At 51.2% G+C, this 13,331-nt stretch overlaps 1 long non-coding RNA gene across 1 annotated transcript; it reads right to left on the reverse strand.

Moving 5' to 3' along the window:
• Nucleotides 1-6,435: 6,435 nt before the first annotated feature.
• On the reverse strand, nucleotides 6,436-13,015 carry LOC123652763. Its single transcript, XR_006742259.1, has 3 exons — nucleotides 12,934-13,015; nucleotides 11,323-11,462; nucleotides 6,436-6,794 (listed from the first exon to the last, which is right to left on the reverse strand). It is a non-coding gene; the product is annotated as an uncharacterized LOC123652763 (long non-coding RNA).
• Nucleotides 13,016-13,331: the final 316 nt, after the last annotated feature.

The raw sequence follows: 13,331 nt of genomic DNA on the forward strand, positions 1-13,331 counted from the left end.
GGGCCGCGAGCTGATTGGTGGACGGTGGTGAGACATCAAGGGCTTTATATGCACCAGCTCTTCGTGGGGGAGCTCACACATCCTGCTGAAACGGAAAAACAGAAACCAGAGCAACAGCTCCAGCTGCGGATCTCCGACCCTGGGACTCCGGGGCAGGCAGCTCCCGGGGCCACAGGGGGACGGGCCCAGGCGGTCTGGCTGGCAGCAGCTCTGCCGCTCTCTCCTCCTCCGCTCCTCCTCCGTGTCCCTGGGGGCACTGAGCGATGCTAAGCGCGAGAGGGAAAGGCATTCCCACCAGACGGCTCTCAAAAGGCTTCCTGCCGAGGTCCACGTTTCAGCCAGAAACCTGCCTGCTGCTCCCGTCTGAACAGAAAGAAAAGGAGCTGGTTTTTCAAAGACACAGTCTGCTCATGCCCTGTGCATTGCCTGACCCGGACAAAAATCGAGAGAGAGAGAGAGAGAGAGAGAGAGAGAGAGAGAGAGAGAGAGAGAGAGGGAGAGGGAGAGGGGGAGGGAGGGAGGGAGGGAGACACAGTCTGCTCATGCCCTGTGCATTGCCTGACCCGGACAAAAATCGAGAGAGAGAGAGAGAGAGAGAGAGAGGAAAATTCTTGGGGAAGAAAAGGAAAAGCCCAGACAGACTTACTCTCTCGGCTGTCGGACAGGAGAGCGACCTGCGACCGGTGCTGGGCCTCAGCTCGCTGCCCTGCACACCTAGCTGCTCAGTGACCTCCCCTGCGAGTCACATGACTGTCCAGTGAGTAAGGGACAGCTTTTCAGCCGCTCCTTACACTCACGGCTCCACAGGGCCTTTATGGAAGAGGAGACCGTGATTTCCCCTCCAGAATTTCCCAGGGCCCCTTGCCTCCGCCTGAAAGCAGCTATCACACACACACACACACACACACACACACACCCCGAAGGGAGCGTCCTCTGGAACCCAGCGGTTCTGCTGAGTCACGTTCCCGCGGGCGGTGGGTCAGACAGGCGCGTTCAACCTCATCGTCCAGCCCCTGGCTCACTGCATCCGGCAAGGAGCTCCGTTTCCCTGAGCCTCACTGTCCCTGACTGGGAAGCACTGTGATGCTTACGTCACAGACTCCCCCGGCTTACGTGAAGCAGTCTGCATAAAACAGCAAGGCCTGTGGAGCAGCAGCTGCCAGGCTGGGAGCGGCCAGGCCCGGAGCAGCCGGGTCGGGTGTAGCCAGGCCCGGAGCAGCAGCAGCCAGGTCCAGAGCAACTAGGTCAGGAGCGGCGGTGACCAGACCGGGAGCAGCTGGTTGTGGAACGAACCAGAGCAACAGAGGCCAGGCCCGGAGCAGCCAGGCCCGAAACAGCTTGCTTCTCGCCTGCCCCTGCCCCATGGCGGCCTCTCAGACATGGCTGGAAACTTTTGTGGGAACTTGAGGGTCTGCTGAATCAAGTGATGAAGGCTTAGATCTGGATGTGTTGAGTTAGTATAGTGCTGGGGTGTTGATCTGTGAGTGCCTTGGGTGGGGCCTGGATGAGGCTGGTTGCCTATTTGGTAATGTCTTTTGTGTGAAATGTATCATTGGGCATGTGGTGGTATTATTGATATGAGAAAATGCTAAGTAACTGATTTACTATCTGAAAAGGGATTTACTATCGGGGAAAGGGAGGGAGGAAGAGACTGAACATAAACTGTGCACCTATAAATGAGGACAATGGGGGATGGGGAGGGGGCGGAGGGTGGGGTGGGAACCTGGTGGAGGGGGGAAGAAATGAGGAACCTTTGTAACAATATGAACAATAAAGATTGATTTAAAAAAAAAAAAAAACAGCAAGGCCTGGTACTCAGTAAACAGGCTGTTCACGGTAACTTCTTAATTAGTAACAATATCGTTATCACTGTTAGCTAAGTGAGACTTTAGAATGATCCTATAACATGCCTGATAAGTTAAAACCGGTTGTATATCAAAGCAGTTTTCCTGCTCATCAACTATATCAGCCGGCGTTTTATATGGTGCATCATAGAAAAGTACTCTTAGTGTTCTAAAGCCCAAGAATAAATAAATGATGAATTGTGTAATTTCTCTAGAACTTTCTTAAGTAGCATAGAGGTATGGATATTCTAAGACAACAGCCTACCAGTGACCACAAAACAGAAAGGGAAAAAAGAGAGAGATTAGTGTACATCCACACACATCCTCACTGCAGGAAACATGGAGCTGAACGCTCCGCTGCGGAAGTGGAGAGACAAGATGGGATGCCCTTCTAGAAGTTTCTAGGCCTGTGTATCCACTTCTCACCTGGTGGTGGGGTTAAAGGGTCCCTACTCGTCCAGGAGGCGCCCCAAGGACGCCTTCACCGGGCAGCGGGGTTTCCCCTCAGAGCTGGAGCAGGACTAACCGGCGAACACAGAGTGGGGTTCTGTCCGTGAGGAGCGTGCGAGAAGCGTGTCTCTCAGTTCAGGGGCGGGACCAGCTTGAGAAGGAAAACACGGTGGGCAGTTTGGGCCAACCCTCTCCATTCAGCAGCTCAGATTAGTCCAAACCGGCGAGGACTGGCCCCCGGGCCCGTGTGGACAATCACCGGGGACACGGCCGGCCCGTGTCGCTCTCCCTCTCCCCGTGGCCCCCAGACCACAGAGGAGCCACCACCACCCTCCCCCGGTGCCCGGCCCTCTCGCCCGGGTGCCGATGTCACCCCCTCCGACCCTGTGCCCCGAACAGGCATTTCCTCTCTGCTGTTGCATGAAGACCTCAAACAAAGGTAAGCAAAGCCCATAGGAAGTCTCTATTGACCCACATTTTAAATTCAATTAAGTCCTAACCACTTGTAACTTAGAACCCAGTCCATTCATTTGCTTGTCGATTGAATATTCGTCACCTGGATGGGGCCCTTCTTGGTAATCTGACAGCGCTGAGACGTGTTCATAACTACCTGTCCTTCATCTTGTTTTTTATTATTGATATTTTACAGAGAGGAAGAAACATCGATGAGAGAAACATCGGCCAGCTGCCTCCTGCACACCCCCCACTGGGGATGTGCCTGCAACCAAGGTACATGCCCTTGACCGGAATCAAACGTGGGACCTTTCAGTCCGCAGGCCGACGCTCTATCCACTGAGCCACACCGGTTTTGGCCTGTCCTTTATCTTACTTTCATCTTTCCCAAACCACCCGGGACCGGAAGGGCGGTAAGCCTCCTGCTTTCACAAGTTCCCCCTTTTGGTCTCATCTCTGACTCTTCCTCACCCACAAGGGAGGGGGCGTGCAGGTGCGGGAGAGCGGGGAGATCCACCGCCTCTGCAGCCTCCAAGCTCCAAAGGGCTGGGGTGGGAAACCCGGGGGCAGTGCCTGAGTGCCCCTGCAGGAGACCCTTCCGACGGGTCCCGGAGGAAAGAGGGCAGAGACAGAAGCCACGGACCAGCCCCTCGACCGCACACCCCTGCACTCCACCCTCCATGGGCGTCAGGATGGATTCCTTCCTACTTTCAACTCAGAAACTTTAATTGAGCAGCTACACGGGCCACGCACTGCTCTGCCCCCGGTGACGCAGACCGAGTGGGAACAGGCCTGGCCTCAGGCGCTGGCGGGCAGGGGCCAGCGCCTGGGAGTGAGACAGGGCGTCTGAGCCTCCGAGGACGCACCCCCTCGGCCTCCCGTCTTCCTGAAAGTCCCCACGGGCCCTCCGTCTGATCCCCAAGCCAAACGTCATTCCTTCCGTGCACAGCGGCACGGCCAGCCCGGCCCCCGGCTACCGGGAGGCCCTCCCGCCCCTCGGAGCGCGCCGCCGGCCAAAGAAAGCAGGCTGCTCCGAATGGCATGGCCACGCTTGTGGAGCATTTTAATCCGTTCTCCCAGCCGTCCTGAAGGTATGCATCCCGGAGCGCGCCGTGTGCTGAGACAGTCCCCCTGCACAGAGCGGGCTTTGTTCCGGACCCGGAGCACCCAGACGCCGGCCGCTCTGCGAGTTCAAGCGAAAAACCGCGACTCCGCGCCTCCTCGGTCCCTCCTCCGGAGCGGGCCTCCGGCGAGGTAATGCTCCCGTGGCTGCACAAAGAGCCCACAGTCTTCAGAGAAACCACATAACAGGGAGCAGCCCACATAATCACTCATGATAGATAACTGTATTAAAAATTAAATATAAATTATGGCGGGCATTACAGTTTTGGCACAAGATGAAAAAAGGTGCTTTGTGTTACTTAAAAGTTTCAATCGCTGCCTTAAATGTGGCCCGTCGAAAGCAGGCCTGCCCTGAATGAACACGGGGCATGCACACGTGAAGTATTGCTTTCAATACAATTGCAGGGCGGGGGGGAATCCCTTGCATTCTCTGAAGGTTGCTGTATGGCATTGATCTTCTTACAAAGTACTGGAAACCAGTACTGAGAGGTGAATTTTAAACAGGGCCTTAAGGAAGATTAGTACATGAAACTCAGCAAAACACAGAAATCAATTCCAGATGAGTTTTTCCTTTAAATATGAGGGGAGAGTAAATCCTTCTGAAAAGATATGAGAACATCTTCATGGCACTGGAATAGGCAGAGTCCTTATGTAACACAAAAAAACACTAACCTTAAAATAGAAAAGGTGAGTTAGATCACATTAAAATCATAAATTTCTCCTCACCACATTGAAGAGAGTGAAAAGGCCACCTACAGGATGGACAAGATGCTTGCCCTACAAACACCAGCAAAGAACTGATTCTCAGTGGCTCAGTGGTTGAGTGTCGACCTATGAACCAGGAGGTCACGGTTCGATTCCCGGTCAGGGCCCAGGCCCAGGTTGCGGGCTCGATCCCCAGCAGGGGGCATGCAGGAGGCAGCTGATCCATGATTCTCTCTCACCATTGATGTTTCTATCTCTCTCTCCCTCTCCCTTCCTCTCTGAAATCAATAAAAATGTATTTATTTTTTAAAAGAAGACAAAGGAAGACAACACAATAAAAAGAGAACTGAGGAAAAGGCCCTGGCCACGCAGCTCATCCTTGGCGTACCAAGGTTGTGTGCTCCGTCACCAGGCAGGGCACAGGCAAGCGGTAAACAATGACGCATAAATAAGAGGAACAACAAACAGATGCTTTCCTTCACCCGTCCCCATCTCTTCTCCCTCCCTCTTTCTCTCTCTCTAAAAAATCCTATTATAAGTACACATCTCCCTTTTTTAAAAAAGAGCAATGAACGTGGATAGACACTTCACAGAGAAGACCAAGACGGTGTGCGAGGAGGAGGTTGGTACCACACGTGTCCCTGGTCCCTCCTCCTCCGCTGGCGGGATGGTAAACGGGCACAGAAACGTTGGAAGCTGCTTGGCAGGGGTATCTGCTAAGCAGACGTTTCCAAAGTGCGGTTCCTGGCCCAGCTGCCGCCGCCCCATCACCTGGAACTTGCCAGAAGGGCAGATGCTTGGGCCACACCCGGCCGTGCTGAACCAGGGACTCTCCGTGTGGCCAGGGGCCTGGGGGTTAACGAGCCCTCACGTGGCTCTGATCCCGGTGGAGACCGGAGAGCCGCCGGCTAACGCTGAGCATAGGCCCGCCCTGCGGCCAGACGGCCTCCCGGACACCACGGACAGCCATGCGGCCGCGTGGCCACGGGAAAGCATCACAGATGCTCACAGCACCGCCTTCAGCAGCCAAGCTCTGGGAACCAGTGCTGCCATCGGCCACAGAGCAGACAGCCCCCAGGAGTAGCCACCAGACACCCGCGCAGCGAGAGGGCCTCACGTCTGTAATGCTGAGCAAAAGCAGCCAGCACAAAGCAATCTGCGCTGTGTGACTCCATGTACAGACAGGACAGACACAGAACACGCAAACCTGCTGCTGAAAGTCAGGGTCGTGGGGATGCATGGGAGAGGCCATGGGGAGGCTGAACCGTGGCTCCAGGAGGTTGTGTGGGTGTGGCTGAGGCTCTATGCCTTGATCTAGAGTTGGTTACACTGGTGGTCATTTTAGGAAAACTCACTGGTCTTCTAACAGTCATGGTAGACTTGTAATGTGGGTGCTTGTCTGTGCCTATACGCCACTTCAATAAAAAGTTTTATGGGCCCTACCCGGTTTGGCTGGGTCGATAGAGCGTAGACCTGTAGACTGAAAGGTCTCATGTTCAATTCCGGTCAAGGGCATGCACCTTGCTTGTGGGCACATCCCCAGTAGTAGGTATGCAGGAGGCAGCTGATCCATGTTTCTCTCTCATCGATGTTTCTAACGCTCTATCCCTCTCCCTGTAAAAAAATCAATAAAATATTTTTTTAATTTTTTGGTTGTTTTTTTTTTTTTTAATGTATTTTTATTGACTTCAGAGAGGAAGGGAGAGGGAGAGAGAGAGAGAACCATCAATGATGGGAGAGAATCATGGATCAGCTGCCTCCTGCACACCCCACACTGGGAATCGGGCCCATAACCAAGGCATGTATCCTGACCAGGAATCGAACCAGACCTCCTGGTTCATGGGTCGGCACTCAACCACTGATCCACTCTGGACAAACCAATGAAAAGTTTTGGGTTTGTTTTTTTTTTTAATCTTGATTAAAATAATCACTTTCAAGTTGCACAGTTGAGAATTATTTTAGGTAAAAACAATGTGTTAGCGATGCTCAGGACGTTGAACCATGAGGGGCATGGGAATGATGTGCCGCTCAGAGAACCCTGTAGATCAGGCAGCCGTCGGAAGAACAGAGACTTTCACGGTCAGACGCATTGACGGGCTGGTGCTTGCTTCTGATTGACATGTGCTCACTTCTCTGCCCGCGGACAGGGCTGAAGGATGGGATGAAGAGGGCCTCAGGCAGTCTACTCCTCTGACTGAAACAAGCTCTGCTCTCGGTGCCCTAGAAATGCGTGACAATAACAATTATTCAATCCCTGTCTCTCTTGTTCAACCCAACCAAAACCCTATAATAATCCATAATAATAAAAGCATAATATGCTAATTCCACCAGCCGTCCTTCCAGGCAACCTTCCAGACGAAGCCGAGGCTGTAGGAAGCCCGGGTCCGGGTGCCGGAGGGAAGCCGGTGCCAGCAGCCAGGGGATGGAAGGCCTGCTCTTACACGAATTTCATGCACCGGGCCTCTAGTAAGAAAATAAAAGAAAGTAGAGGGCAGAGAGACTTCCCTATTGAAAGAAGTTCATTCAAGACAACGCCTTCCACAGCCTTCTGAGACTGACCCTGAGAGAAAAAGCATGCGTCTGGTATATTACAGATCAGAGACACTCTCGCCATGAATTAAACCCAGAGAACCAGTTTATGGTAACTATTCCTCCAATGATTTTTTTATGCTTTCATCTCAGAAAACCTCTTTTAATTGACAGCTGTTATTGGTTTGGTATCAATGTCTACGAAAAGCAGCATATTATGCCATTAGGCAACCAGATAGGAATAAAAAAAAACACGAATATATAGGTCTGACATGGAACACACTAAGTTGATCATTATGATAATAAGTATATTTGTTGAGAAACTGACAAATAACCAATGGTTTATTTTTTTAATATATTTTGTTGATTTTTTTTATTTTTATTTTCTTTTTTTACCGAGAGGAAAGAAGGATAGAAGTTAGAAACATTGATGAGAGAGAAACATCCATCAGCTGCCTCCTGCACAGCTCCTTCTGGGGATGTGCCTGCAACCAACTGGGGATGATCGGCTGCCTCCTGCACGCCCCCTACTGGGGATCAAGTCAGCAATCCAGGCCTGTGCTCTTGACCAGAATCAAACCTGGGACCCTTCAGTCTTCAGGCCGACGCTCTTCCCACTGAGCCAAACCAGCTAGGACCACACGTATATTTTTTTAAATCTGGAATGGGCTTTGTTTTACTATTGAACATAAAGAATGCATTATCCCTCAGTCCACTTGTTAACTCTTGGGTAGCTAGATTTTTCTTTTAATTTTTGTCTATTGAACCCTGTTCACACACAGCCCGCTGATGGGAAGGGAAGGTGCGTGAGATGGAGGAGCTGCAAGTCAACCGACGTGGAAGTCTACGGGACAGCTCCCGGGCTGGTGGCCGGAGCACAGCAAGGGCGTCACCACCACAGAACAGTGCCTTCCTGCGCCCTCTCTCTCTCACACCCTGGCCTGGCCGTCCTGAGGCTCCGATCAGAAGTACCGGCCTCCTCCCACAGTCTTATGTACCGGGTGTCTCACAGAGAGCCAGGAGGGACCGAGTGAAGCACAGACAGTTCAGAGCAGCACTTGTGCTCAGCAGCCAACAGGCCTGGGCTCCCAGCCTCAGCGTTGTTGCTGCCCTGAGACCCCGCGCTGCGGCCCCCGGGAGCCTCGCTGTCCATAGTTCCTCCTTTAGATACTGCTTCCCCTCAACACAAGCTCGACTTCCAAGCTTTCCCTGCAGCCAGGGAGCAGAGGTGGCTCTTTTAACAGTAATATCTTTCTCCTGCTGTTTTCAAGATGTAACTTTGCACTTTGGTCTTCACTGTTCTACTGTGACGTGCCCACCACGGCTCTCTTTGTGTTGCCATTGCTGGAGGTTCCTTGAATCTAAGGATTCGGTTGGGTGAAACTCTCAGCCATTATCATTGGAAAATATCTCTTCCTCCATTCACCCTGGGCGTCTGTGTATATCAGACCTTTTATCATATTCCATGTGGGTCTCCCATATCTACCGTTATGTCAGAACTTAAGTGCTGTGGACTTGCCTTCCAATTCGCTAATCTTATGTACGGCTATTTCCAGTCAACTATTAAGCTCCATATATTCTTCATTTCAGATATTGTACAGGGCTAGGCAAAAGTAGGTTTACAGTTGTTCATATAGAAAATCATTTAATAAATATAAGAATAAACTCTGTGTTTGGCATACTCACAATTGTAAACATACGTTTGCTCCTCCTTGTATTTTCCCACTTTAGGATATCTATTTGATTCTTTATAGATTTCAATTATTTGGTGCAATTACCCATCCTTTTATCTCTCTTATTCATTTTTCCTCTATTTTGCTCACATGAATCATGCATATTTTAACTCCGTGGCTGCTAATTCCAATAACTGGTCATCCATGGGTCTTCTTTATTATGTGTTGTTTTCCTTGATTATCAGTCATGCTGTCTTACCTATTTGAATGATTGTAATTTTTTAATTGTTTACTAGACAAAAAAAATGTAAAAAGATACTGACCCTAGATGGTTCTACTTTCCATCAGAGAGAACTTCTCTCTCCTCTCCTAGGTAGACACTGTGAAGGACGGATCACTTCAATCCAATAAGGTGTTGAGATGGAAATGGACTGGGTTTAGCAAGCTTCATTATGCTTCTGCTGTTCCTTTATTGCCATGGCACGGACGTCCTAGCCTTTTATTGAGATCCTGCCAGAGCCTTGGTCTTCATGGTCCTGGAAGATTCTGAGAGTTCCCATTTTGACCTAGGGAGGTTTTCAAATTAGCTCTCTATCCTCCACACAAGGCAGCTCCAAAGTAAAGGTGTCCTCGTGGGGCCCCTGGCCATGTGTTTGGTGCAGGCTCTCTCCTCCCAGGAAGGGTCCTTGTTTTCTCACCTTACACCCAGAATTGGAAAATGCCAGTGGGGTGGAGAACGGCTAACCAACCACCAGGTAACCCTAGGAGGTTTCTCTCCTGAGAGTTTAGGTTAGTTAGTCCTAATTCCTCTCCTAGCATTCTGGTGCCTATAAAAATAGGTGTGGTTTTTTTTTTTTTTTGTTTGTTTGTTTGTTTTGTAAATTTATAAATTCATAGGTGTGTTGTTGTTTTTTAATTTATTATAGCAAGAGCATTGGCCAAGACTTTCTACATCCTACCCAAGGGAAGAAGTCCCCCTTCCCTCCTTTGAAACAAGTGATATAATGCTGACCTCATGCTCATTAACAGCCTCCAAATTTTTAATTACTGATAGAAGAGCCTGGGATCGAAGGAAACCGCAAACAGCTGGACTTGTTGGATTTGAGGGGGAACTTTTTTTAATACATTTTATTGATTTTTTACAGAGAGGATGAGAGCGGGACAGAGAGCTAGAAACATCGAAGAGAGAGATCATCGATCAGCTGCCTCTTGCACACCCCCTACTGGGGATGTGCCCGCAACCAAGGTACATGCCCTTGACTGGAATCGAACCTGGGACCTTTCAGTCCGCAGGCCAACGCTCTATCCACTGAGCCAAACCAGTTTCGGCTGGGGGTAACTTTTAAATGTTGTTTATTTCCTCCTCAGGCCCAAAGAACATCTCACTTTGTAAAGAACCGCTTCTTTTAGACAAACCAGGCTGACAGCATTGAAACGATCATTTCCCGTTTATACATTCCATCGAACCGCTTCGCTCACACAGACCGCCGTCCGGACAAAGCCGCTGGGACGGACCAGAACCGTGTGCCGATCAGCTTCGTCCTCGTGATTCAGACATGCGTGTCATGAATTATTTGCATTTCGCTAGGATAATATCAATTCACAACCCCCCACCTCCTGTCAAAATAAGCTTTCCGCTAACAAAGAGAAAAAGGACTTATTGTTAAAACACTGGAAAGCAGCCGCTGTAGAATAGATCGTCCTGTTTGCAGAAAGGTGCTCGATACGATCACTGCGCAAACTGCTTCCAAGCACCGCCAAGACCAATCGCTACAGCGAGGGAGATGGAGAGAGAGAAGGAGCTGTGGTGGTGCACAGGCCGATCTGGTGCAGGAGTGTGCGTGCTGGGACCCACCGCGCCCTATGGAAAGTCGCCGTCTCCCGGGCCCGCCAGCCCTTTATTCTGGGAGCACAAGGACTCCGGAGAGCTTGTCAGTGGCTCTTCTGGTTTAAAAGGAAAAAATGTGAAAAGGCCTTGGCCTATGTACATCATGAACTGGGTGATGTTTGTCCTAATTTCCAACTCCTTCCCATCTCCACGCTACCTGCCCTTCTCGGAGCCCTCCACAACCGCCGAACCCAGGGGTCGGCAAACCACGGCTCGCGAGCCACATGCGGCTCTTTGGCCCCTTGAGTGTTCTAACGCCACTTCTTCAAAATAGACTCGCCCAGGCCGAAAACCAACTTCCTCGCATGGGCCACCAAGTTTTAATCGCACTGTACGTGCGTACCCGCACATGGTATTCTGTGAAGAGCCACACTCAAGGGGCCAAAGAGCCGCGTGTGGCTCATGAGCCGTGGTTTGTCGACCACGGACCTAACCAATGTCCTCGTTGGCCATGAGAAGCCCAGACCCTCTTTGAGGCATCTCTCTGTGGAGGTATGCTACCTTCACCTGCCTAGGGCCCTCTCTGCCCTCCCTCCCACCCACCTCTGTGCTGATGTCTCTATATCTGTGGAGACATGCAAGGAAAAGAGAGTGAGAATGTAGAAGAGAGGCATTCTAAGGCCCTTCTGTCTTAACAGGGAGGCCCCGCCCACCTTACCTCATGCCTGGGCCAGCCTGGCCAGAGGGATGGAAGAAACGGGTGGTTCTTAGGAGATGGCTGGGCGAGAATGGGATCGGTCACTGCTCACCACTCCAGCCGCTCACGGCCTGTGTCATCTCCTCTCTCTCCTGCCACAGCTGTGAAAAATTTAGAGCCACTTTTAGTCTTCCAACCAACAGCTAGCTGCCATCCCATAAAGGGCAGCTCCCCTAATGGACAGGCTAATGCACGGTACACGGGGGCCTGGGCCCCCATACCTGGCACACGAACAGATCATCGCCTTCCTGAAACACCCTTCCCTTCCCATCAGAGGTATGAATTATTTGTCCAAACAATCTCCCGCTCTGAGCGGAACACAAAAGCCCAGTCAGTGCTGGAATCCGGGTGGGGCCCACCAAATCTGAGGCTCTATAGTTCGGGACGGCGGGGGCGGGGGGCCAGGAATCAGGAGCCTAATATGACGAGAGATCAAATGAAACCACAACACTCCACCCTGCCAAGCATTTCCAGCAGCCAAACACCAATCCGGATGGAGCTGGATGGCTCAGACTTCGGGTCAAAGAGGTGCTGCTTAGGCATCTTCCATTGCTGCTCCCTCAGCAGATGGCCTGCTTCCTTGTACCATCGTCAAGCAGAGATTTTTAGAGGTTTTGAGGGCTAGAACCATGTGAATCGTTTCTTTAGTATTTTATTACTAGAGGCACGGTGCACGAAATTCTGCAGGGGTGGGTAGAGGGGTGTCCCTCAGCCCAGATTGCACCCTCTCCAATCTGGGACCCCTCGAGAGATGTCTGTTTCCCCATTTAGGCACAATCCTAAGTGGGATTGGGCCTAAATGGGCAGTCAGACATCCCTCTCACAATCTAGGACTGCTGGCTCCCATCTGCCTGCCTGCCTTCCTAATTGCCCCTAACCACTTCTGCCTGGCAGCCTGATCACCCCTAACCACTCCCCTACCAGCCTGATTGATACCTAACTGCTCCCCTGCCAGCCTGGTTGCCCCCAACTTCCCTCCTCTGCCAGCCTGGTCACCCCTAACTGCCCTCCCCTACTGACCTGGTCACCCCTAACTGCCCTCCCTAGCAGGCCTGATTCCTCCCAACTAACCTCTCCTGCTGGCCATCTTGTGGTGGCCCTCTTGTGTCCACATGGAGGCAGACATCTTTGACCACATGGGGGCAGCCATCTTGTGTGTTGGAGCGATGGTCAATTTTCATATTACTATTTTATTATGTAGGATGACATAAATATACTTAAGACATATTAGTAGACAGTTCACTTTTTCAAAATACATGATCTGTACTCTTAACTATGCGTACTGGGTGGTGCAGGGGTACACTTTGCTCATACACGTGCGTGAGCAGACCATGAGATGATGAGAGGTGACCGCCCACCTTCCTGGGGATGTCCAGCTCCAGCCAGGGACTCCAGCCACTGCCCAGGTACCCAGCACCCGCGGAACCTCAACAAAGAGGCCAACCGGACCAAGAAGGCTTTTCTCTCTCAGTCACTCGGCACGCGAGCTCTTGTCCCTCGTTTCAGCCTGTGATGCGGCTCCACCCACAGCGTTACCCACACCTGAGAGAGCTCCCGTTACAAACACCTCACCCCACAGTCTCCTCCGGTCTCCTGTTCACATTCCCCCGTGGCTGCTTCAGTGTGGATTTATGTGTCTCTGGCTCAATAACACATGGATCAGAGATGCTGTGAGTCAGATCAGGCCCCGCCCTCCACATGACTACACACAGGAAAGGCCTGCCTGCGTGTCTCTCGGCAGATGTTAGCTTTGGCTCCCTGCTCTGACTTTCAAACACTACATCTACCACGAAACAATGGCCAGCTCACAGATCGCCACAATCGTGTGTTTTTTTTAATATATTTTATTGATTTTTTTTTTTTTACAGAGAGGAAGGGAGAGAAGGATAGAGAGCTAGAAACATCGATGAGAGGAAAACATCGATCAGCTGCCTCCTGCACAGTCCCCACTGGAGATGTGCCCGCAACCA

This window comes from Pipistrellus kuhlii, unplaced genomic scaffold (assembly GCF_014108245.1).
Source record: "Pipistrellus kuhlii isolate mPipKuh1 unplaced genomic scaffold, mPipKuh1.p scaffold_m20_p_2, whole genome shotgun sequence".
NCBI lineage: Eukaryota > Metazoa > Chordata > Mammalia > Chiroptera > Vespertilionidae > Pipistrellus > Pipistrellus kuhlii.